This window comes from Leopardus geoffroyi, chromosome B2 (genome assembly GCF_018350155.1).
Source record: "Leopardus geoffroyi isolate Oge1 chromosome B2, O.geoffroyi_Oge1_pat1.0, whole genome shotgun sequence".
Taxonomy (NCBI): Eukaryota; Metazoa; Chordata; class Mammalia; order Carnivora; family Felidae; genus Leopardus; species Leopardus geoffroyi.
In genome coordinates, this window is record NC_059332.1 from 65,101,874 (window position 1) to 65,126,299 (window position 24,426).

The 24,426-nt window shown below is 35.9% G+C and overlaps 1 long non-coding RNA gene across 2 annotated transcripts in view; it reads left to right on the forward strand.

Annotated features, from left to right (window-relative positions):
• The window catches only part of LOC123608597, a 395,339-nt gene that overhangs the window by 370,731 nt on the left and 182 nt on the right, over nt 1-24,426 (forward strand). The window lies entirely within an intron of this gene.

The window sequence follows — 24,426 nt, forward strand, 5'->3', positions numbered from 1 at the left end:
TCCATAATTTGGCTATTGTTGAGAAAGCACTGTTATAAACTTTGGGGTACATGTGCCCCTATGAATCAGCACTCCTAGAGTTAAATTTCTAGTAGTGCTATTGCTGGGGCATAGGGTAGTTCTATTTTTATGTTTTTGAGGAACCTCCACACTGTTTTCCAGAGAGGCTGCACCAGTTTGCATTCCTACCAACGGTGCAAGAGGGTTCCCGTTTCTCCACATCCTTGCCAACATCTGTAGTTTCCTGAGTTGTTCATTTTAGTCACTCTGACTAGTGTGAGGTGGTTTCTCAGTGTGGTTTTAATTTGTATTTCCCTGATGATAAGTGATGTTAAGCATCTTTTCATATGTCTGTTGGCCATCTGGATGTCTTCTTTGGAAAAGTGTCTATTCATGTCTTCTGCCCATTTCTTCACTGAATTATTTGTTTTTCAGGTGTTGAGTTTGGCAAATTCTTTATAGATTTTGGATACTAACCCTTTATCCACTATGTCATTTGCAAATGTCTTTTCCTCTGGACTAGCATAATTTAAAATTTTCTTCAAATTGACAGAGAGTGAGAGAATAAAAGAATCTTGGACTCTTACAACTGCATAAAGTATATCCTATTTAAGCACAAATAAAATAGTTAGGAAAACCCCACTTTCTGGGCTCCAAAGAAATTCACAACAAATTTTAGAGAATTCGTATCTTACAATGTTCTCTGTCCACAACACAATTATTATAGTAATAAATCATATAAATATAACTATAAAAACACTGTATGATATTATGAAATATATTTTTAAATAAATAATAGACCAAATAAGAAACCTTGAACTTAGAAAATATTTAAAGTAATTTTAAATAGCCAAATGTTTGTGTCTAGCTAATGTAGTATTTAGACATTTATATCGCATGTATTAAAATGAAGAAATGATATAAATGAATGAACTAAACATCTAATATAAGAAGTTAGTAGAGAAAAATACAATAAATCCAAATGAAGTATAAGGAAGTAATTCAGAAGTTAATGTAAGGAGATAAGGAAGAAGTTAATGTAATAGGAATTAACATACAATAGAGACAATCCATAAAGCAAAAAGTGGGGAAAATTTACCTGAAAATAAATATCAAAGACAATATGGTTCTATGCTTAGGCTACTTATGTATTTATATCCTACATGTGCAAGATAATTTGGAATACCACCTTGGAATATAATTTGGCATATCTGCTTTAGTTAAAGATGAACATACTCTACAACCCAACAGTGTTAGTCCTCGATACCTATTATACAGTAGCCATTGATACTGTGCACTGGGAAACAGGTGCAGAAATCTTCATAGAAATACTCTCTATAATAAAAAGATATTATATTTCAAAAAGAAATAACAGCATGAATTACATTGAAAGTAAAATGGACAAATTGTAGTATACACATACAATAAAGTATTATAGGGTATTTAAGATTACTGAATTATATCTATATGCAATAAATGACAAATCTCAGGAACATAATGTTGAGCTAAAAGAGCAACTCAGAGAGTATTAAATACTATGTTAAATAAAAGCAGGCATGCAAAACTAAACGGTATATGATTATAAGTAAATAGCAGATGAAAGAGGAAATACTAGTAGAAATTTTATACCATCATAGGGGAGGATGTTAAGAAATATGACAAAGGAAAAGGAAATATCAAGAGTTAAGAGAGGAAAACAAAACTAAAATACCTTCAGCTGTGACCCTGAAGAACCAAGTAGAAGATGAACAGTAATGAAATTGACAGGAATTCAAAACCTGTCATATTCTGTGTCCATTCTAACATTTATGTTTCATACCATTGCTTTATAAAATGAACCCTCCACTATATGCAGCCTAAGCTAATTAGTGTCCACCACTTGGGATTTGTGGCTTTCTCTCCTTTGCCTTTGTTCATGCTGTACCTTTCACCCAGAATACCTTCTTTCCCTCCCCCTCATCCAAATTATGCATCTTATTTAAGGCAAAGCTACAGTTTCACCTTCCACCCCACCAAGAATTTTTCATTGATCATTTTCTATTTTAAAGTGCTATAGACTTTTTAGTCCATAAGTTCAGTTTAGCACTTAATTATTTGTAGTGATGTGTGTATACAATTACCTAGGAGTCAGACTTCATGTGAAATGAAACAATGAATTTGAAAGTGAATAAAAAAGACAGATGACTTGTAGATAATTGTCTTAAATTCCGTGCATGCATGAGTCAGTAACACTTGAGTTCATCATGTAATGGGACTCTAAATGTACTGATAAGCCTTCTGGTCTCCCCAGAAGATACATATGGTTCACAAACCATTATCTCAAGTCCTGTTATAAGGTCAACCAAAATTCTGTTTGTTTTTCACTGTTTGACAGCTGAGCTATCTAGACCACTAAAGACCAACTTTGAATAAAGTTGAACTTTGAACCAACATATTCCTGTAAAAAGTTTCCAATATCAAGAAGCAATTAATAATGAGGTTAGCCATTTCAATGTTATTCCAAAGGGAAAGACTTCGATGAGAGCTGTGTTAACATATTTAGTTGATTCTGATTCGGGGGATTTTGTATGGAAGGAATTCAGCATGCATCATATGAATCTGCTTATGAGATGAGTGGGGTTAGATCAGTGAATTCTGAAGGAGAGAAGGTATGTAATATCATGGAATTAATATAAAAGTATTAAATTTTAAAAAGACATAAACAACATGAATAACATTGAAAGTAAAATGGACAAATTGTAGTATACACATACAACAAAGTACTATAGCGTATTTAAGATTAATGAATTATTGCTATAATTCATGAAGCAGAACTTCATGACACTAATATATGTGATCAGTGATCAGCTCTGGCAGTTTGAGATGAAAATTCAAAATTATTCAAATTCAAAGTTTAGAATTTACATCTTATTCTCAGCTACAGGCTTTTTTTGTTTCTAACTCGGGTGCCCAAACCTCCATATACAAAAATCCCAACGGCTTATTTAGTGAGTTTTTAGTTTTAGAAAAACTGTCTCAGGTTCTAATGGAATAGGAAACGGTGATAAGTGAATGGGCAAGCCCCATCTCCTGATTACTGTTGACACTGCTGTTGAGTAGTTGCCTCAAAACAGTTTCTCAACTGCTTTTTTATTACCACACCTCTAAGAAAACTTTTTAGACATCTTTTCCTAATCAACCTCTCCATCAAATTTTAATAGCACAGACATTCTGTATGTCTGTTTATATACTGTATATATATTTGTGCTTTATCCACAAAAGGAGTAAGCATAACTACTTAAGTTCAATACAGGGATAAGTACAAATTCAAGTTAAACTCTAAAGATCAAAAAGCTAATAACACTTAATTTTGTATTAAGTGTTATTCGCTAACTTTTAATTTAACTTACTCATATAAATTACAAAGTATCAAGTTACATATTTAAATTGAAAAGTTATATAAAACCATTCTGTTTATACTGAGAACCCAGCTATCTCAACTTGGGTACTTGACTGGAGGTAAGGTGACTAGCTGAGTTGCAGACTCCTGGACTGAGATTCTACCACTCACTCGGAAGTTGCCAGGAGTGACGTGGCGGTCTGCCTTCTGAAGGAGCAGGTGGTGGGAATGAAAGTGGAATAGAGCAAGGAGGAACTCCCTGGCTTGGTCTCTGCAGTTCATAGCCCTAACCTTGTCTGTGGTGCTGTGGCCTTACAAAAACATGTAGAGGAGCCAGATTTGGTCATCAAGTTATTTTGCTGACCACTAACCTAAATCATTAATTTTTAAGAGAATAAATAAATGTAGTAAGCTGAAATTTTGCTTATAAAATTGTCCCATTGCCCATCATATTGCATCAATGAGATGTTTTTTATGCTTTCTTACATTTGTTTCCTATTTGCTGGGAACTTTTTTGTACCTGCTGATGGAAGTATTTCTTCTTTAGAAACAAAACCCTCTAAATCAGCAGAGGCCGAAATGCAAAAAATCAGGAGGCAAAACCTCTGCAGGTAGATGAAGGCAACGTTTTCTTGAGGTTTTCCATATCCTAAGTGGAAGCAGAATTCTGGATGCTTCTTTAAGTAGGAAGCCTTAGAAACAGTATATCTTTATCTAAGTCATGAATAGCAATTTATTAAGGGCAGACTTCTTCATCCTATAAGCCCATGCTTACACATCTAAGGATCTTTAAGGTCTCCACTTTTTCAAGGATGTCATGGGATAGGCATTGTTTCATCATATGTTTCCCTGGCAGGATCCAGACTGATTAAGGTGAGACTCCAGAAGTATATGCTCAGGGAGGAAATGAGTTTGGCAGGGATTTAGAAATCCATTACTGTATCTTATCTCCCCTGGCATAGTCTGAACCAAAACACTTAAAACAGACTATCTGCAGAGAATCTTTTACCCGGTACAAAAAGTTCAGTTCAGCTTCCTGGTAGGTCTTCAGTTCAGTCATTTGGTCATTGAACAGATATTTATTCAGTGCCTACTATGTGCTAGGCTCTATTCTGTACATTGAAGATAGTGAATAAGACAAAGCCCTTGCCTTCTATGTGCCCACATTCTTATGGACAAAACAAATAATCCATAAAACTTAATTAGACAATAATTGTAGGTTTCAATAAGAAAAAAAGTAGTATAAAGAAGTAGAGAGTAAGAGTGGCTTCTACATAAGATGGTCAGAACTGAGTCTACATGTTTATATATGGCTGTGCCTATGTTACCCAGGGAACTGTGTTTTGGGTGGTCAGAGCATAAGTGAAGGGCTGCAAGACCAATGGAAACCAACCTGTCAATAAACTTAAGAATATGTTTGTAGAAATAATATGGTAGTTTAACCTATCAAAGTGATGTGCTTTTGAAAATAGGAGGGAAGATAAAGTGTTGAAGTATAGGGATTAGTAAAAACAAGTTGTACAATATTGACAAATTTTAGTTCTGATACATTTGACAAGTGTTTCAAAACTTGTTCCTAACTGATGTACTTACAATACCTAGAGTAAATTAGGAAAAAAAAATAGTCAGGATTTTGTGGAAACCCAAAACCTGAAATATGTTTTTAAAATATAGCTCATTACTGTAAGAGCATATATCAAATTAAACCAGACTGACCTACCTTATTAAATAAGAATTGTTTATGATTAGAACATTAATATTTTTCTAATTAAATGAATGCCTATAAAGTGCTTTTAAAGTTGGTTCTAAGTCATTGACATAGGTTCCCTGAATACTGTTTATACATAATATTAATAATTTACTTAGCAGGTCCCATCTCAAAAAGTGTAGATTTAAAGCCCTACATCTTGGTTTTACATATCACAAATGTTTATGAGATTATATGCTGATTGTGGTTAGTCTAAATTTATGAAGTTTTCTTGTTTCTATTTTGGTCATTTCCTTAAACCATGGTCTGTCAGGAGCCAGATCAGGAACTCCAGAGGCCCACAGTAGCCTAGAAACAGAAAGGCTGGTGTTTCAGGAGGTAATGCATGCCAACATGTTGAGTTTAAAATTTACGAGAAGTGATGCTTTCATATTATGGGATTCAGAGAGATCACAGAGCACTCATAAACAAAACAAAGTTTCCTACGTTCACCTTGCCAAAGTGCAGTTTTTAATAAAATTATAATTTTACTAAAATGAGAAACTTTCTTTATGACTTATTTTATATTTGACCCAGTATATTGAAGGAAAGAAAATCATTGTTTTACTTATTTACTTTTACTTTTTTAGGGTGTACAGTGTGCTGATTTAATATATGTATACATTTTTAAATGATTATTGCAATCAAGGTAATTAACACATCCATAACCTCACATACTTACCATTTTTTTGTGAGTTAAGAACATTTAAGATCTACTCTCCCAACAAATTTCAAGAAGGCAATACAGTAGTATTAACTATAGTGACTATACTATAAATTAGGTCTCTGGAACTTATTCATTCTGCATAACTGAAACTTTGTATACTTTGACCAACATTTCCCCATTTCCCCCACCCATTACCGTTTGCAACCACCATTCCACTCTCTGGTTCTATGAGTTTGACTTTTTTAGATTCCATATATAAATAAGATCATATAGCATTTGTCTTTCTGTGTCTGGCTTGTTTTACTTAGCATAATGTCTTCTAACTTCATCTACATTGTCACAAATGACAAGATTTCCTTCTTTTCTGTGGCTGAATAATATTCCAGTGTGTGTGTGTGTGTGTGTGTGTGTGTGTGTGTGTGTGACATTTTATCCGTTCATCGACATTTTATCCGTTCATCTGTTGACAGACACTCAGGTTATTTCCATATCATGGCTACTGGCTATTATTATTGTGAATAATGCTGCAGTGAACATGCAGAATGGGGGGCAGATATCTTTTTCAGATATCGATTTCATTTCCTTTCGATATATACCCAGAAATGAATGGTAGTTCTATTTTTAATTTTTGAGAACCATCCATACTGTTTTCCATTAATGGCTATAGCAATTTACATTCCCACAAGCAGTGCACGAGGATTCCCTTTTCTCCACATCTTCACCAACACTTGTTATCATTATCTCTTGACAACTTTAAAGGTTCTGATCTTGTGAATTTTGAAATCACTCTGAAATGAGGAGGTAGTTTTGCAGAGATTTAAAAGAGAAGAGACAGTCTGACTAGAAACCAAGTCACTAGACTTCTAGTCTGACTAGAAACCAACATTGAAAATTATAGGCAGATCTGGAATAATCTTGGATTGTATCAGCTGATTTTATTAAAAACAAGAATGTGCCGAGATGCTTTAAATAAGTTTGAATTTTCCAGGCTTTGATGAATTTCACTCCAAGGTACTGAAAATACTTGCAGATATGATCATATAATCAATGCTAGTAATTATATGGAGCTGTGGATCAAGGAAAAGACAGAAGAATATAAGGGATGAACAAACTTTCAGTTTTCAAAATTTAGGAAGATACCAGATTCTTGCTGGAAATAACGTGGGTTTAACATAAATTCTCAGTAAAATACTATAACTGTTTATTAGGCAGATGGCTTATGAATACTGATAAAGGAGTTCACTGGAAACATGAATTTTCTAAGAGAAAGTCATATTATCCAAATTAACTTTATTTTCTTTTTAAAATACTGAAAATATAGTGTATTCTGAGACATTTGGAAAGTTCTCCATGAGTACATTGTGGACATATGGACATTAATTGTGAAGTTGATTCATGGTCTTGATTAGAGGGTTCAAATAACTCTGTCTTTGGCTCTGCATATTCACTATTTCATCAACAATTAATTGAAGATAAACACACCATGCTTAGTACATCTGGACAGCAGAATTAGGATGATGGCTAACATGCTAAGTGGCAAAATAAAAAGTTTAAAAGAACACGATAGAAACAATGAGTTAAAATGGTAGCTAACGAAAACAACAAAATTTTGCATTGAACTAATAAAAAATCAATCAGAGAGCATAGACCTAAATTAATTTTGGGCTTAAAAACTATCTAGTCACTGCTTTTAGCATAAGTCACACTCACAGGCAGACTGAGAACACTGCTTTTTTTCTTTTCATTTTGCTTATTCTTCTAATAAGTCTGTCCATATTAAGGGATTGCTCTTTAGAAGGGAACAATGTTTGTGACAATGCACATTGGTGCTGGCTTGGCAGGAATCTGCCAGCCCGGTTTAGGCTGATTAAGGGACCCAGCCTGTAGCTGGAAAAGGAATTGGTAAAGGATTTACAAAATAGGACATTTGCCCAAGTCCTGAGGTTCAGTGTTTGAAGCTGGGGTCGGCAAAATCCAGCCCACAGGTCAAACCCAGCCCACCACCTGTTTTTCTACAGCTGATGAGCTAAGAATGGTTTTTACACATTTAAATGGTTGAGGAAAAAAATCAAAAGAGTAATAGTATTTCATGATATTGAAAATTATATGAAATTCAAATTAAAATATCCATAAATAAAGTTTTATTGGAATACATTTACCACGCTTTGCATTAAATATTCTCCTACTTCACTCTGAATTACTCTAGAGCATTCTCTTTTTGTACAACAGATTTGATGAAAGCTTCAATAAGGTATGCTTGTGCATTTTACAAAAAAACTTTTTAATGCATTTAAAATTAGTACTACTATTACATTTTAACACAACAAAGCTCACATGTCTATCAAAACAACTGGGTACAACTAAGTCCTACTTCTTAAAAACACTGAAGTTTTGTTGGGTATAATCATAATAGTTTGTGATTCCAGAATTTATGTCTTAATCATAAATTATTACTTTATTTTGGAGAATATTTTAAGTGAAAATCCTGTTTTTTACATATATACTTTAAAATTATGTCTTACAAATTACAAATTTTCCCATAAGATAACTATAAATGTAACTACTAAAGAGAAAAAGGACAACTTGAATTGTATTTTTAAGAATTTAATCAACTCATAAAATTACTAAGCTATAAATGATATAATACAAAAATATCAGAAAAAGCAAATACTTTCCATCTACCTTTGGTATTGCAGCGACTAAAATAATAATCTTCAATCAGAAAACTTTACTCTGTTCCTCACAGGATAAAAAATATATATTGGATTTAATTTTAATTCACCATCAAACACTAAAATTTCATTATTAACATAAAATTATTTGGAAAATTGGAAAATTTGCCCATCCTTGACAATTTTTCTCCAGGCGAACTTTTCATACATGTATACGTTAGTGAAATGGACTGCTGTCAGTTTTGAGCATCAAATGCAAGCTACATGCAAATCAATATAGAATCGAGAGCCACTGGAGAAGTACAGGAAGAAGGAGGGAAGTGAGAGAAAGGGCAGGAACCTGCAAAAATTATGTTGAGACTAGCTGTTTGCACCAGTGCTTTTTTCAAAGGCCTAAACTTGGCCTCTGTATCTTTATTAGTTTTGAAAGCAGGGTTCTTTGAAATCTCTATGTGAAAAATCTGTACTTGTTGAGATGGTGTTATGTTAGTTTCCTCTTGTCATTTCACCTTTGCTACCTGGAAAACTGATTTATTGACACAAATTTGACTGAACAGACTCCTGTGCAGAGTGAATAAAATAAAGGAGTTATTCATCATGATAATTTCTCAAGTAGAATCCTGGAAATTCATAATCCTAGGAATAGATTCAACACCAAAGTCCCAAGCGTTGATTCTCTCCTCTTCTCTATCTACACCAGTATTTTGATAATATCACCTGATCTCTTGAATCGAAATATATCTATAAGCCTATGATGCCTACATTTATATATCCAGCATAAACCTTTCTCCTGAACTCTAAACACACAGGTATCCAACTGCTTATTCAACATTGCCACCGGAATACTAGACCAGTATCTCAAACTGAACATGTTCTAAATTGAAATCCTGATCATCTCCTAGTACTTTTCCACTTGAAGCTTCCCCCATCTCAGTAATGGTGTCTCTTTCCTTCTAATTGTTCAAACCAAACACTTGGGAGTCATCCTTGACTTTTCTTGCCTGCACCCCCCCGGACACTTGTCAGGAAATCCCATTGGCTATACCTAGAATCCAAGAGCTTCTAACCACCTCCAAAATTACCCTCCTGGTATGAGCCACCTTCATCTCTTCCTTAGATCATTGTAGTGGCTCCAACAGGTCTTCTGTTTTAACTTCGTCCTCCTACATGTAGTCTCAACACAGCAGCCATGAGGATCATTTAAAAACCTGTCAGGTCATATCATTCCTCTGTTCAAAACCTACAATGTCTCCCTTCTTCACTTAGTATGGAATCTGTCCTTGCAATGCCATTTAAGATCCCTCAAGATCTAGCTCTCTCATTTTCCCCTCACATTACTTTTCATTATGTGTATCGATTATCTATCTGCTTCTGAAACAAACTACCACAAAATTAGTGGTTTAAAATAACAGATATGTTGTGTAAGATACTGTTAAGAACTGTAAGAATTCTTTAGGTCAGAAGTCTGATGTAGCCCTTACTGAGCTAAAATCAAGGCATCAACAGGACTGCATTCTTTCTAGAGGCGAGAGAGGATATCCATTTCTTTGCTTCTTCCAGCTACTAGTGGTATCCCACATTCCCTAGCTCTTGGTCCCCTTCCTCAGTGTTCAAATCAAGCCAGGCTTGATTAAGTCCTTCTCACATCACGGCACTCTGACCTTGTCTTCTGTATCCCTCTTCCACTTTAAAGAACCCTCTTGACTCCACTGGGCCCACTTGGGTAATCCAGTATACACTCCCCATCTCAAGTTCTAACCTTAATTCTATCTGCAACTTTCATTCCCCTTTGCCATGTAACTTAACATATTTGTAGGTCCCAAGAATCAGGACATGGACATGTTGGGGAGGGGGTGTTATTCTGATTACGACACTATTCTTACCCTCATTCTGCTCTAGACATAACACTGTTCCATAAATATTCCAAGCACAGTTCAGTTAGGACTGTTGTTCCAGCTATTCCCTTTTCGGAGGATGTTCTGTGCCACACTCATGCTTCTACTAACTCCTTTACCTCCTCAGTGAATCCTCCTTGACCATCCTATTTAACATTACAACTTACCCAGCCTCCATCCCCTAATTTCTATAGCACTTACCACATTCTAATTGTATACTTTTCTTCTTATTTTTTACATTTATTGTTTTTTATCTTTCTTCTTCTACTTGGGTGGGATATCTGTCTGTTTTATTTACTTGATATTCCCAAACCTGGACCAATACTTGTTACACAGAAGTACTCAATAATATCTGTTGAATGAATGAAAGAAAATGTTTTATTGCTAGAGACCTTAAATTACTCTGAAATAAGTTATGATTATAATGTCATATTATAGTGTCCATATACATCCTAAAATCAGGTAAAATTTTTTATTATTCCTGCCATGTGCTTTATATTTCTATGGAAAAGATTATTGCACACATGGCAGGCATTAATATATTGGATTCACCACCAAAGCAATTACTCAGCTTTGTAATTAAGTAGGGCATGTATGTGTTTGCTTTTTGTGGTGGGGCATAAATCACTGTCTACCAACTGAGCTGTGCAAGTCACTTTTTATTTTTTCAAAACTCAAAATAATATCTGAACCCAAGCTACCATATTACTGAACTAGCAGAAAATTGGACATTTGTCCCTATAGGAATAGTTCTAGGTGTCATATAGAACCAAGACATTGATGGGGAGTGGGCTGAGGGACAGTATCTAGCCCTCCCTCTTAGGTCCAGCAGGTGGTTGTAAAGACCTGTCTTCTGTACCCATCTCTCTTCTTCAGTGCTGCTGATTGTCTATCTACTGGGACCCAAGGACCTCCTGCAAGGATTCCTGTAACCAAAAGTACTAATTTGGGGAGAGAGATATGGGTTCTTTCTTACCATCTTCATACCCATAGACCTCTCTCTTGCTTCTACCTATCAAACTGGGAAAACTTCCTTTTAAACTTTTCTCTCCATATCACTTTACACATTCTGTGTCTGCAAATCCCTTTCTCCTTTTTCAGCCTCTTAAAATGTTCTCAGTTCTTCTAAGAGCTTAGACTTTTGGAAAGCAAAAGCCAATGACTACATGCTGTTTTTGCTTTTCACCCTGTCATACAGCTTCCTGAGCTGGCTACTTCTGGTAGGGAAAGGGGGTGGGGGGAATGGGAGAGGAAAAATATACACAATAACATGTAAAATGATACCAAACTGATTTTTAAAACTACCTTTTCTCAGGCGAAGGACATTGTCTCAGAGTGGTTATTAAGTTCTACTTTCTTTGCTAAGGCATTTTGTATCAAACATGTGACTTTTTAGATAAATTGGGCAGGGATTAAAAATTGATTTTTTAATTTCATAAATATTTTTGCAATCAGATGATCTTTTAAAAAATTAGTTAGCAGGGCACCTGGGTGGCCCAGTTGGTTAAGCGTCTAACTTTGACTCAGGTCATGATCTCACAGTTCATGGGTTCCAGTATCCAGCACTAGGCTGACAGCTCAGAGCCTGGAGCCTGCTTTGGATTCTGTGTCTCCCTCTCTCTCTGCTCCTCCCCTCACTGGCCCTCTGTCTCTGTCTCTGTCTCTGTCTCTGTCTCTCTCTCTCTCTGTCTCTCTCTCAAAAATAAGTAAATAAACATTTAAAAAATAGCATCTTGAGTGGCACTAATTATAAAGCCCTATTGATATACAAAATCAGAGCCATATTAAAAAAATGAACTTCATGCATTTTAAGATTAGCTTTACTTTTAAGTGTTCTACAAATAGAGGAAGGCAATTCAGAATCAAAACTACTTAAGGATTTAGGAGATATTTCTGTAATGGGAATTTCCCCCTTTGTCTACTTTATTGAAAACATATTTGGGACACCTGGGTGGCTTGGTTGGTTAGGTGTCTGACTACGTACGGCTCAGGTCATAATCCTGCAGTTTGTGAGTTCCAGCCCTATGTCCAGCTCTGGGCTGACAGCTCAGAGCCTGGACCCTACCTCAGATTCTGTGTCTCCCTCTCTCTCTGCCCCTCCCCCATTCACACTCTGTCTCTCCTTCTCCCTTTATCTCAAAAATAAATAAACATTTTTTTTAATTAAAAAAAGAAAACATATTTTAAGTCTTTTTCTGCGGTTCTCAGAAAACTTTTCTTTGAGCTATTTCTTTCTAAGGACTCACTTTTCTTCAATAAGATACACCACCTTAAGAAAGGGAGAAAAGTAGTTGCCCTCCTCTTTGAAAGGCCATAACTAAAATTTTTTTTTTGAATTTTTATTGTGGTAAAATATATGTACCTAAAATTTGTGATTTTAACAATTTTAAGAATACAACTCAGTGATTTTAAGTATATTCACAATGTTATAAAACCATGGCCACTATCTGTTTCCAAATGTTTTTATCACCCCAAACAGAACCCTAACCCTTAAGCCATAATCCCTCTGCTTCCAGCCCCTGGTAACCTCTGATATTTCCATCTTTATGAATTTGCTTATTTTAGGTATTTCCTATAAATGAAATCATACATCATTTGTCCTATTGTAACTGGCTTATTTCACTTAGCAATAATGTTTTCAAGGTTCACCCATATTGTAGCATGTATCAGAACTTGATTTCTTATTACAGATAAGTAATATTATATTCTGTATATACACCACATTTTCTTTTTCCATTTATCTGTTCATGGACAATTGGTTTTTTTCCACCTTTTGACTATTTTGAATAATACTGCAATGAATATTGATATAAAACTCTCTGTTTGAGTCCCCGCTCTCCATTCTTTGGGATATACACCCAGGAGTAGAATTGCTCAATCATATGATAAGTTATGTTGAACTTTTCGATGAACTGCCAAACTATTTTCTACAGTATCTCTGCACCATTTTACATTCCAACCAGCAATACAAAAGGGTTCCAATTTCTTCACATCTTTGCCAACATTTATTTTTCATTTTTGTTTTGTTTTGTTTTGTTTTTATTAAGGCCATTCTAGTAGGTGTGAAGTGGTAACTCCTGGTTTTGATTTGCATTTCCCCAGGACTAATGTTGAGCATCTTTTTTTTTTTTTTTTTAATTTTTTTTCAACGTTTATTTATTTTTGGGACAGAGAGAGACAGAGCATGAACGGGGGAGGGGCAGAGAGAGAGGGAGACACAGAATCGGAAACAGGCTCCAGGCTCTGAGCCATCAGCCCAGAGCCCGACGCGGGGCTCGAACTCACGGACCGCGAGATCGTGACCTGGCTGAAGTCGGACGCTTAACCGACTGCGCCACCCAGGCGCCCCTGTTGAGCATCTTTTCATGTGCTCATTAGCTATCTGCATAGCTTCCTGAGAGAAATGTCCATTAAATCATCTGCCCATTAAAAGAAATAGACTTTATTATTTAGAGCAGTTTTAGGTTTATAGCAAAATTGAAGAGAAGGTTAAGAGCTTTCCCAAATACTCTTTCTTCCCGTGTATATACAGGCTCCCCCACTGCCAAAATTGCACACCAGGGTGGTACATTTGTTACAATCAATGTAACTACTATAACAGATCATTATCACTCAGTCCATAGTTTACATTATGGTTCACTCTGGGTGTACATTCCATGGGTTGACAAATGTATAATGACATTCATCCACCATTACAGTACCACACAGAATAGTTTCACTGCCCTAAAAGTTCTCCATGCTTTGCCTATTCATCCATCCCTTCCCCCAACAACTACATATACTTTTACTATCTCCATAGTTTTTCCTTTTCCAGAATGCTGCATAGTTGGAATCATATAGAATGTAGCCTTTTCAGAATGGCTTCTTTCACTTAAAAAATGCATGTAAAGTTCTTCCATGTCTTTTCATGGCTTGATAACTCACTTCCTTTTAGCATTGAATATTCAATTATTTGGATCACAGTTTATGTATCTACCCACTGAAGGACATCTTAGTTGCTTCCAAATTTTAGCAATTATGAATAAAGTTCCTATAAACATTTGCATACTTGTTTTTGTGAGAACGTAAGTTTCCAAGTATTTTGGATAAATACAAAAAAGCACAATTGCTAGATCCTATAATAAGAGTATACTTAGTGTTCCGAAGTGGCTGTGCCATTTTGCATTCCTACCAGTAGTGAATGAATTTTCCTCATATGTATCTTACACATATTTTGTTAGATTTATACTGAAGCATTTCACTTTTGGGGGTGCTAATGTAAATAGTATTGTGTTTTTAGTTTCAAATTCCACTTGTTCATTGATGGTATATAGGAAAGTTATTCACTTTTGTATGTTAGCTCTGTATTCTGGAGCTTTGGTATAATTGCTTATTCATTAGTTCCAGGAGGTGTTTGTTTAGTTTCATTTTGTTTTTGGCAATTCTTTTAAATTTTCTACATAGACAATCATGTCATCTGACAGTTTTATCTTTCTTTTCAGTCTATATGTCTTATATTTCTTTTTTTTTATATTATTACGCTAACAGTACAATGTTGAAATGTGTCAGATAGAACATCCTTGCTTTGTTCCTGATCTTAGTGAAAAACTTTCTAGTTTCTTACCATTAACTATGATGTTAGCTGTAGGTTGTTAGTAGATATTCTCATTAGATATTTGAAATTATTCATCTCAATCTTTACAAATAAACCTGGTAATTTTCTTACACTGCTCTTTTTATCCTTTGATTATTTTTGCCTAATCAGTAATATTACAAATGACTTTTCAGTGTGTCTGCTATTTAAAAATCAGATTTCTACCACCCTTACCTCCTTCTTTCCCCTCACTGTCCCATGGAAGCACATTACAATTTCTCTTGCAACAAGTCTATCCTAATCTTCTAGTTCCTTATAACTGACTCACCATGCCCCTCCCCATCATCTCCCTGCAAATGAATTGTCACAATAATCCTTTCTTTAGAGTATCCCACTTCTTAAAGCCGACAAGCTTGCAGTATGTTAAAACAATGACTCCTCATAAATATCATCATTCCATATAAACAGTAACACTTTACCTATATTGGCAGTAGTTTCGTGACCAGAAAACAAGCAGAGTATAGATATTAGATATCTTGGCCCAGTTCATAATTTCAAACAGTATGGCATAATACCTGCTAATGGTCCTGCATGACGATCTCATGATAGTAGGTATTTTTTCTAACCTGCATGACTATATTGTGTATATCACTGTATAAAAGAAAGAAATGGCTAAGATGCAAAAGAGAGGAAACACAGCTGTCATGTAAGATGTGGTCTTAGTGTTTCTTCATCGCTTTTTTCTTTTTAGAGAATGCCTATATTCCTGCTCTTTTTATAGGTATAGCATGTAAGAAAAAAAAAAAGAGCTCATAATTGAAATTAAAAATTGAGAATGTAAAAGCAGTGTGAGAATTATTTTAATACATTAAATTCCATGAAGATATAATTCATGGAAAACAGTTTGGCATTAGGGCAATGCTGAGCTGGTGTCTTAGAACAATTAACCTCTCAGCTAGGATTTCAGGGCATGCGTTTAGACATTTGACTCTTAGGTGTTGTTTCTGCTGAGACTATTGCCTCCTAAAGCCTTCCCCAAGGAGTCTCTTTTCTTGCCCTCACCTTCTCCTAAGCTGATGATGACTATAGTCCCAGGGAGCTTCTGTTTTGTTTCCAGGGATCTCTTACTGCCTCTATGAGAAAACTCCCGAAGGACCTCATACATATCCTCAGCACTAGGCTTGCCAGAACTGGAGTTGTGTCATCTTTTGAAAGAATAGGCCCCTCTCCTGCCTTGACATTTGGTTACCCTTACTGTGACTATAAGATATCATGGAATAATTCAAGATAAAGCATGCTAATAAACGTGAATTTTTAAAAAAAAATTGTAATAACTATCATTGAACTGTTATTTAAATTATTCCCACATTAGATACAAAAAAATATGGCAGTTAACTGTGAGGCATAATAACTTCCAGTTTCTTCTGTAAAGGAGCATATTCAAGCTGTCATTATCTGCTAAGGACCATTTCCCTAAAAATTGGGGGAATGTTATGCTCTATCTCTGTAATTATGCTATTTCCAGAAAACATTTCTCCATAGATCCGAGAAGTAGTACTCCATCTGGAAACCTAGTCATTTCAAATTTATTATATCTGCTAATTGTTATTGTATAGGCCTTCCAGATATGATGTTAGGGATTCAAAAAAGCATTTTGCTAATGATTAACTATGAACATTTCTGTTCATTATGTGTTACCAAATCATTCCATCTCTGTCTTTTCAACGTTTATTTATTTTTTGGGGGGGACAGAGAGAGACAGAGCATGAACGGGGGAGGGGCAGAGAGAGAGGGAGACACAGAATCGGAAACAGGCTCCAGGCTCTGAGCCATCAGCCCAGAGCCCGACGCGGAGCTCGAACTCACGGACTGCGAGATCGTGACCTGGCTGAAGTCGGACGCTTAACCGACTGCGCCCCCCAGGCGCCCCCCATCTCTGTCTTTTAATTCCACAATTACTTGGAGAAATACATTACTTAAAAATACAGGTGGGTCTTAATTTAAGCAAACAATATAAAGATTTATATAAGAGTAAATTAGAATGTGACTACTTATTTTACAGAAAATAAATAAATGAAATTAGCTTAGATCAGGGGTTGGTAAACTACTACCTGTAATCTAAATCTAGCCTACCATCTGTTTTTATAAATAAAGTTTTATTGGAACATAGCCATGTCCACTCATTTATATTTTGTGTATGCTGTTTTCTTGATACTAGGGGAGAATTAAGTAGTTGCAACAGAGATAATAGGGCCTGCAAAGCCTAAAGTTTTTACTATCTGGATCTTTAAAAAATTGCTTGTCAGCCTCTGCTCAGATTTTCAAATAGGAGGGTATTCATCAGTAGGCATTTCTTATGAATTAAGGGGTTTTTCCCAATAAATCTTAAGTTTGCTCATGATTTGGGGGGAATACATCTATTATTTATAAGGAAATCCACTCATATTTATAATGACCTTAAAATTCATTGTTTTCTTTCAATGCAGAAGGTCATTGGCTAGTATTGTCATAAATAAGAAGATAGATCACTCTATATTAAAGAAATTGTTCATAAATAGCAATCTGTGTTTATATTTCATATTAGTGGACTGGGAGAAGGGAGTGGAAAATGAAAAGAATAAATTGGACTTTGTTGTTTTGTTGTTATTTTTTTGTTGTTTTAATTTTTTGATGTTTATTTTTCAGAGAGAGAGAGAGAGAGAGAGAGAGAGAAAGCATGAGTGGGGAAGAGGCAGAGAGAGAGGGAGATACAGAATCCGAAGCAGGCTCCAGGCTCCGGGCTGTCAGCACAGAGCCTGATGCAGGGCTCAAACCCACAAACTGTGAGATCATGACCTGAGCCTAAGTCAGATGCTTAACCAACTGAGCCATCCAGGGGCCCTTGAACTTGGTTTTTAATGTTTGTCAGTACTCACTGTTTTCTTGTCCCTTATCTTTACAGAATATGGATATGCTGCACTGATATAGTACATCTTAGATCAGTACAATCCTTTCTTTTCTTTTCCTACTTAACCAATTATTATAGATCCAGGCTGCATCATACCGTTGGAGAAAACTCAGTGCAGACTGGGGGTACCAGGCACTTACGGTATGTAACTTTGGCCAAGCTTTACCAGAACCTTATGCATATCTCCAGTCAATCCTCTTCCTATTCCCACAAGAGTTATTGTATAACTTCATGGCTTTTCTTCTCTCATGAATTACTTTCAAGGGATTATCTTCACCTCCTCTGTTATCAAACAATAACTTCCTCAGTGTTCACCTCCAGCATGCACTAAATCTCTAAACCAATTATTACCTGCTTGTCTTCAATTTTCAAATAACACAATCACATTGTCAAATCAGGCTCACATGAATCAGAGCTCTTATACCTTATAAAATTTGCTAATAATTTTAAGGATGCAAGTAAGCAAGAGACAAGATGAAGCAGAGAAAGGTCCATGACCACCAGAATAGCTCCCCATACCCAGCACTTCATGCATAAAGCACCTACCCCTGGCCCTTGTCCCTGAGTCCACCCTAATTTTTCTTAGTAGCCATTCTCTCCCAGTTCAGATGATGCCTCCTCATTTTTCAAAACTCAATTCAGATGCTGCTTCTTTCAGTAAACCTTCCTTGAATCCCTGTCTGGAATGAGATGCTCAGCCTATACGCTCCCATACATCCTACTGTCCACTGCATCATGGCCCTTTTTTGGTTGTATTATAGTTGTTTTTCTATCTCTTCCCTTAATGGTAAGCAACTTATAAGTGGAAACTTGTTTTCCATATCTCTAGCCACTAGCATGGTGCCTGCACCAAATTTGGTGTTTAATAAATGCTTACTAAAAGATGAAAATATTCAGGATCTCTGTCCTCTGATACATTGTAGGGCCAAAGGAGTGGTGGTAAGCAACAGAGAAAGAAGCCACATAAATACAATATATTAAGAGTTATTATAGATGCAAAAAGCTACAGAAATTTCAGAAGGAACCACTAACTCTATTTCAGGGAGTCATGGAGAATTTCACAAAGGAAGAGGAGAATTAAAGGTGCATCTTGAAGAGAGAATAGAATTTGCCAGCCAGAGACAAGGGGGAAGGATGTGTTGGGCAGAGAAAATAGTAGGTCTGAAGTCATCATTATTTTGCAATACTCAAATATAACTATGAAAATTAGGTGACTCGTGTGATAAATTATTCAAGTTTTATGCTTTTGTTTAGTTAAAGAAAGCATCTGGTATTTCAGTATTTACAAAGGAAGTGAATTTAGCCTAACATTTGTATTATTGGATGCTGAAAGTATTTTTAAAATCAGTGCATAACTTGAAGACAGATTTTTTTGTGGCTCATTATGCAATGATTATTACAGATGTACTGTGAATTATTGATTTAGCAAGCAATTGAGTCTTAAAACTGCTAAAACTAAATTTATAAGCATTTTTTTAATGATTCATGCATCTGAGTGAACAAACCAGTTATTTATATTTAGAAGGAAAACTATTGTTATTAATCAAATGTCCAAATAAAAAATAAAAGTTGCCCATTAATTGCCCTAGAGTTCATTATAACCTCAGAACCTTAAGGTAAAGATTTTCCTATGAAATAGGATTGGAAAGACAGTTGTGTAAAAGAAGCCAAGGACATATGAGTTGATTTTAAGAGTAAGTACTGGCTATGATCTGAATGTGTGTGTGTCCCTTCAAAATTCATATGTTGAAATGCTAACCCCCAAGGTGATAGTATTAGGAGGTAGGGGCTTTGGGAGGTGATCTGGCCATTAGCACTTTGCCTTTATGAATGGAATTAGTGGGATTATTAGTGCTCTTATAAAAGACACCTCAGAGAGCTCCCTCGCCCTGTCCACCATGCTATGACAAAGGAAGAAGGTGCTAAAATCTGTCTGTGCACTGTCAGAAATAAATTACTGTTGTTTATGAGCCACCCAGTTTAGGATATTTTATTATAGGAGCCCAGACTGAGACAAGTACTATATATAGTAGCTGATATATATACATACACACACATTGGTATTTATATTATATATATATATTTATATTTTATATATGTGTGTGTATATATATATATATACATATACATATTTCATAGATACAGTGAATTGTAATTTGCAACAAGAACTGCATTCCTGATTGTTGACATTATTGATATGATTTATACTTATCACTGACCAAATGTGGCCCAATCGTTTGCAGAAGACATACCTAATTATGAATGTTTCCTGTGCTCTAAGTATTTACCCAGACAATTCTTTGCAAATTCTTAGGCTTCTGGAAGAATACAGCATGGGGCCCACAAGGACATCTACATTCTAGAGACTACAGGTTCTTCTCAGAAGATTCCACATCCTACATCCAGGGTGAAACTAGAGAAAGAAAAATATACAATGAAAATATTGTAGAAGGACATAAAAGAAACCATTAGAACAGCAGTTCTCAACCAGAGGTGATTTTTGTTTCCTCCCCCCTTCCACTTCAGGGAATATCTGATAATGTCTGGAGATATTTTTAATTGTCACAAATGAAGGATGCTGCTGGCATTTTTGGTGGCCAGGGATGCTACTAAACAATCTACAATGCACCGGGCAGCCCCCACAACAAAGAATTATTCAACCCAACGTTTCAGTAGTGTTGGGATTAGGAAACTATGTACTAGACCATTACTGATTGTAGATTTCTTTTGAATGTTGAGAAGCAAAACAAATATGGGTAAGAAATGAATTGGCACTCCTTTTTAAATTATAAATGGAAGACATAGTTTTAGAAGTTGTAAAATAAGGAAAATTTATTGGACATACACAAAGCAGTATAAATAACAAATAAAAATCACTTGTACTCCTGCCATCCAGAGGTAACCACTATTACATTTTAAAATTTATTTCTAGTAATTTTTGTGCAAATAAGTTGGAAAGGCACTATTAATCAGATGGGGAGTCTGCTGTGCTGGAGTAGGGTAGCTATCAAGGTTAATTGGTACAAATAATGTGAGAGAAGTTAGTAACTTTAAAGCAGAAATGCACAGGTTAATGAGAACTTAGGAAGAAACAAGGAGAGAGGGGCCAAGATAGTACTTTGAAGAAACTGGGTAGAATTAAGTGTCTGGAGTGACTAAAACATGCATGCCCTACTTCTCGTGCTTCTAACAATGGAGGCAGTATCCTATAATAATGTTTAATGAGAAAATGAAAATAAAAACAAAACAAACAGTTGCAAATGAAATAAATAGGAGAAGCAGACAACATCTTGGCTGGCAGGGAAGAACCTGTGCTTCAGTCAGAGTAAGAGATCTTTGGGGAAAGATTTTGTGTTGTGTATAAATTGGTTTAACTAGACCTGCATGAAAGAGAACTTCTCGATATGGCAGGCACTTGTTTCTCCCAGTGGTTTGTCTCAACCAGTGCCAATAACCCTAGCAATTAAAAATTCACATATTTTCATCTGTTCTATTCACTGACATTGATGCCTAGAAGACTTTGTGCTAGAAAATGGCAAGATGTTTTCTTTTGGTCCCTTGTGTCAATTCGTTTAGAATTAGAACAGTTGTCACAGTCACAACAACAGGCTCTTCCTACTGTCTAGATCGATGAGAGGAGTAATGGGAACAATCTAAGGGGTTAACAATTCATGCTATTGTGGGCACAAATGTATTATAATTACATCATTTAAAAGCTTGGCGTCATAAAGCATAGGGATTCTCAAAACTGTTTTTTTTCATTTGGCAATATGGAATTCCAATTCATGGAATCATGAGCATTTTCTCATTTCATTGGTCTTCCAAACATGATTTCATCATCTTCTACACAGCAAATTCATCACATTGTTTTACCATAATTTATGTAATTAATCCCTATTGTCGAACAAATAATCTACTAAATATATCAGACCAAATATCATTATATATTAGATTTTTTTGATGAAATGTTTTTAGAAATAAATTTTGGGTAGACAAGCAACTTACTGAACTTTTGCATTATTAACAGCTTATTGAGGTATAATTTTACATATTTTGAAATGTACCCATTTTACATATACAATTCAATGATTTTTAGTGTATTTACAGAGCTGGGCAACTATCACCACAACCTAATTTTAAAACATTTCCATCACTTCAAAAAGAATTCTTGTGATCATTTATAGTCATTCCCCATTCCCACCCCTAGCCTTAGCAAACACTAATATACTTTCTATCGCTAAGGTTTGCCTTTTTAAAACATTTCACATAAACAGAATCATACAATATGTGTTCTCTTGTGACTAGCTTCTATCATTAACCCTAATGATTCTGAGGTTCATCCATGTTATATACATCAATACTTCATTCCACATTGGTCTCCTTTTTTAAATTATTTAATGTTGGGGCACCTGGGTGGCTCAGTTGGTTGAGTATCTGGCTTCGGCTCAGGTCATGATCTGGCGGTCCGTGAGTTCAAGCTCCGTGTCGGGCTCTGTGCTGACAACTTGGAGCCTGGAGCCTGCTTTGGATTCTGTGTCTCCCTCTTTCTCTGCCCCTCCCCCACTCATGCTATGTCTCTCTCTCAAAAATAAATAAACATTAAAAAAATAAATTGTTTAATGTTTATTTTTGAGAGAGAGAGAGAGAGAGAGAGAGAGAGAGAGAATGTGGGGGAGGGGCAGAGAGAGAGGGAGACACAGAATCCTAAGCAGGCTCCAGGCTCAGAGCTGTCAGCACAGAACCCGACCTGGGGCTCAAACTCATGAACACACATAATTTCTTCTTGCATTTTTTTTTTTTGGTGAGTATTTCAGTCACAGTATGGTTGTCCTAAATCTAAAAATGATTGACCACAGGAAAAAATATATTTGTTTGACTTACAACTTTAACCTAACTAAAGTCATTTTGATGGTGATTAGGCATGGGTTTGATTTTTCCAGGTAATACATCAAGAGACACAAACATTTTTTCAGAGAAATCATCCTTTAAAAAGGCATCAATCAAGAGCACTTAAATGCAAACTTACTGGAGTACACTTGACTAAATCATCATAACCAAGAGTAGGGAAACAGGAGAATGACCCAGGATGTGTTCTAAGATGTTTGGAGGAAAGGGATGATTTTTGGAAGTATTACTAGGTTTCCAATAAAATATCAACTCTGTCCAAAAACAAAAACTAAGAAACCATCTAAGAAAGAGTATGGTAGGCAGAATAATGGCCTCTAAAGATGTGAACCTCTCAATCTCCAAAATCTGTGAATATATTACCTTTTGTGGCAGAATGAATTTGGCAGTTAAGGCTCTGGGGACCAAGAGATTATTCTGGATTATCTGGGTAAATCTAACGTCATCACAAGGATCCATATAAGAGAAGAATGGAGGTAGGAGAATAAGAAAAGATGTGACAGTGGAAGCAAATGTCAGAGTCATGGAGAAACATGGACCAGGGAATGTAGATGGCCCCTAGAAACTAGAAGAAGCAAGGAAACAGATTCTCCACTGGAGCCTCCAGAAGGAACACAGCTTGCTGACACTGATTTTAGCCAAGTGCATCCCATTTGGATTTCTGACCCTTAGCACTATAATAGAATATATGTCTGTTGTTTTGAGCCATTGAGCGGTAATTTGTTACAACAGCAATAGAAAACTAATACATAGAGGCTTACCATAATGAGACAGGGACAGGAGTTTGACTTGCTCTCAGATAGGGAAATGTGAGGGAAGGGAGGAAAGCTGGGCAACCCTGAGCTAAGCCAAACAATACTGAGAACAAGTCCCAGGGGCTAAATGGGGTAGGGCCTCCCTTGGCCTCACAAAGCTTGGAAACTCCAACATCCCACATCTCTCTGCTCTCTCTTCCTCAAACACAAATTACCCCCAAATGGCTAATTCCAGTTTACTTCCATTCCCCATTCCCACCCCTAGTGGGAACCCCTAGTCTTACTTCCAAGACAGGCCTTATATAAAATATAATTTAAGTGCCCTTTATCCTATATATATGTTTTTACTTTGTCTTGTCATATATGATTGAAATTGGTATTATAAGACAGATCTAGTTTTGCACATCGTTTTTAGTACTTCCCAGCTGTCATGGTTGGCAGATGACATAACATATTTAAATTTTAGTATCTTTATCTGAAAAATGACAAAATGTTACTACCTACCTTATGAGGTTTCTAAGGAGATCAAATGAAGCGTAATATCTGGTTCTTAGCTATCCAAAACAGTAGCCATTATTATTATCATCACCAGCACCACCACCATCACTGAAAATCACTTAGTGCCTGACACACAGTACATGCTATATAAGTGCTTGTGATGTAAATAAAGACAAGTTAGAGTGGCACCTGGGTGGCTCAGTTGGCTAAGTGTCTGACTCTTGATTTCAACTCAGGTCATGATCTCAATCTCATGCTTTGTAGAATCGAGCCCCCTGTCAGTCTCTGCGCTGACAATGCAGCGCCTGCTTGGGATTCTTTGTCTCCCTCTTCCTCTGCCCCTCCCCTGCTCATTCTTTCTCTTTCTCTCTCAAAAATAAATAAATAA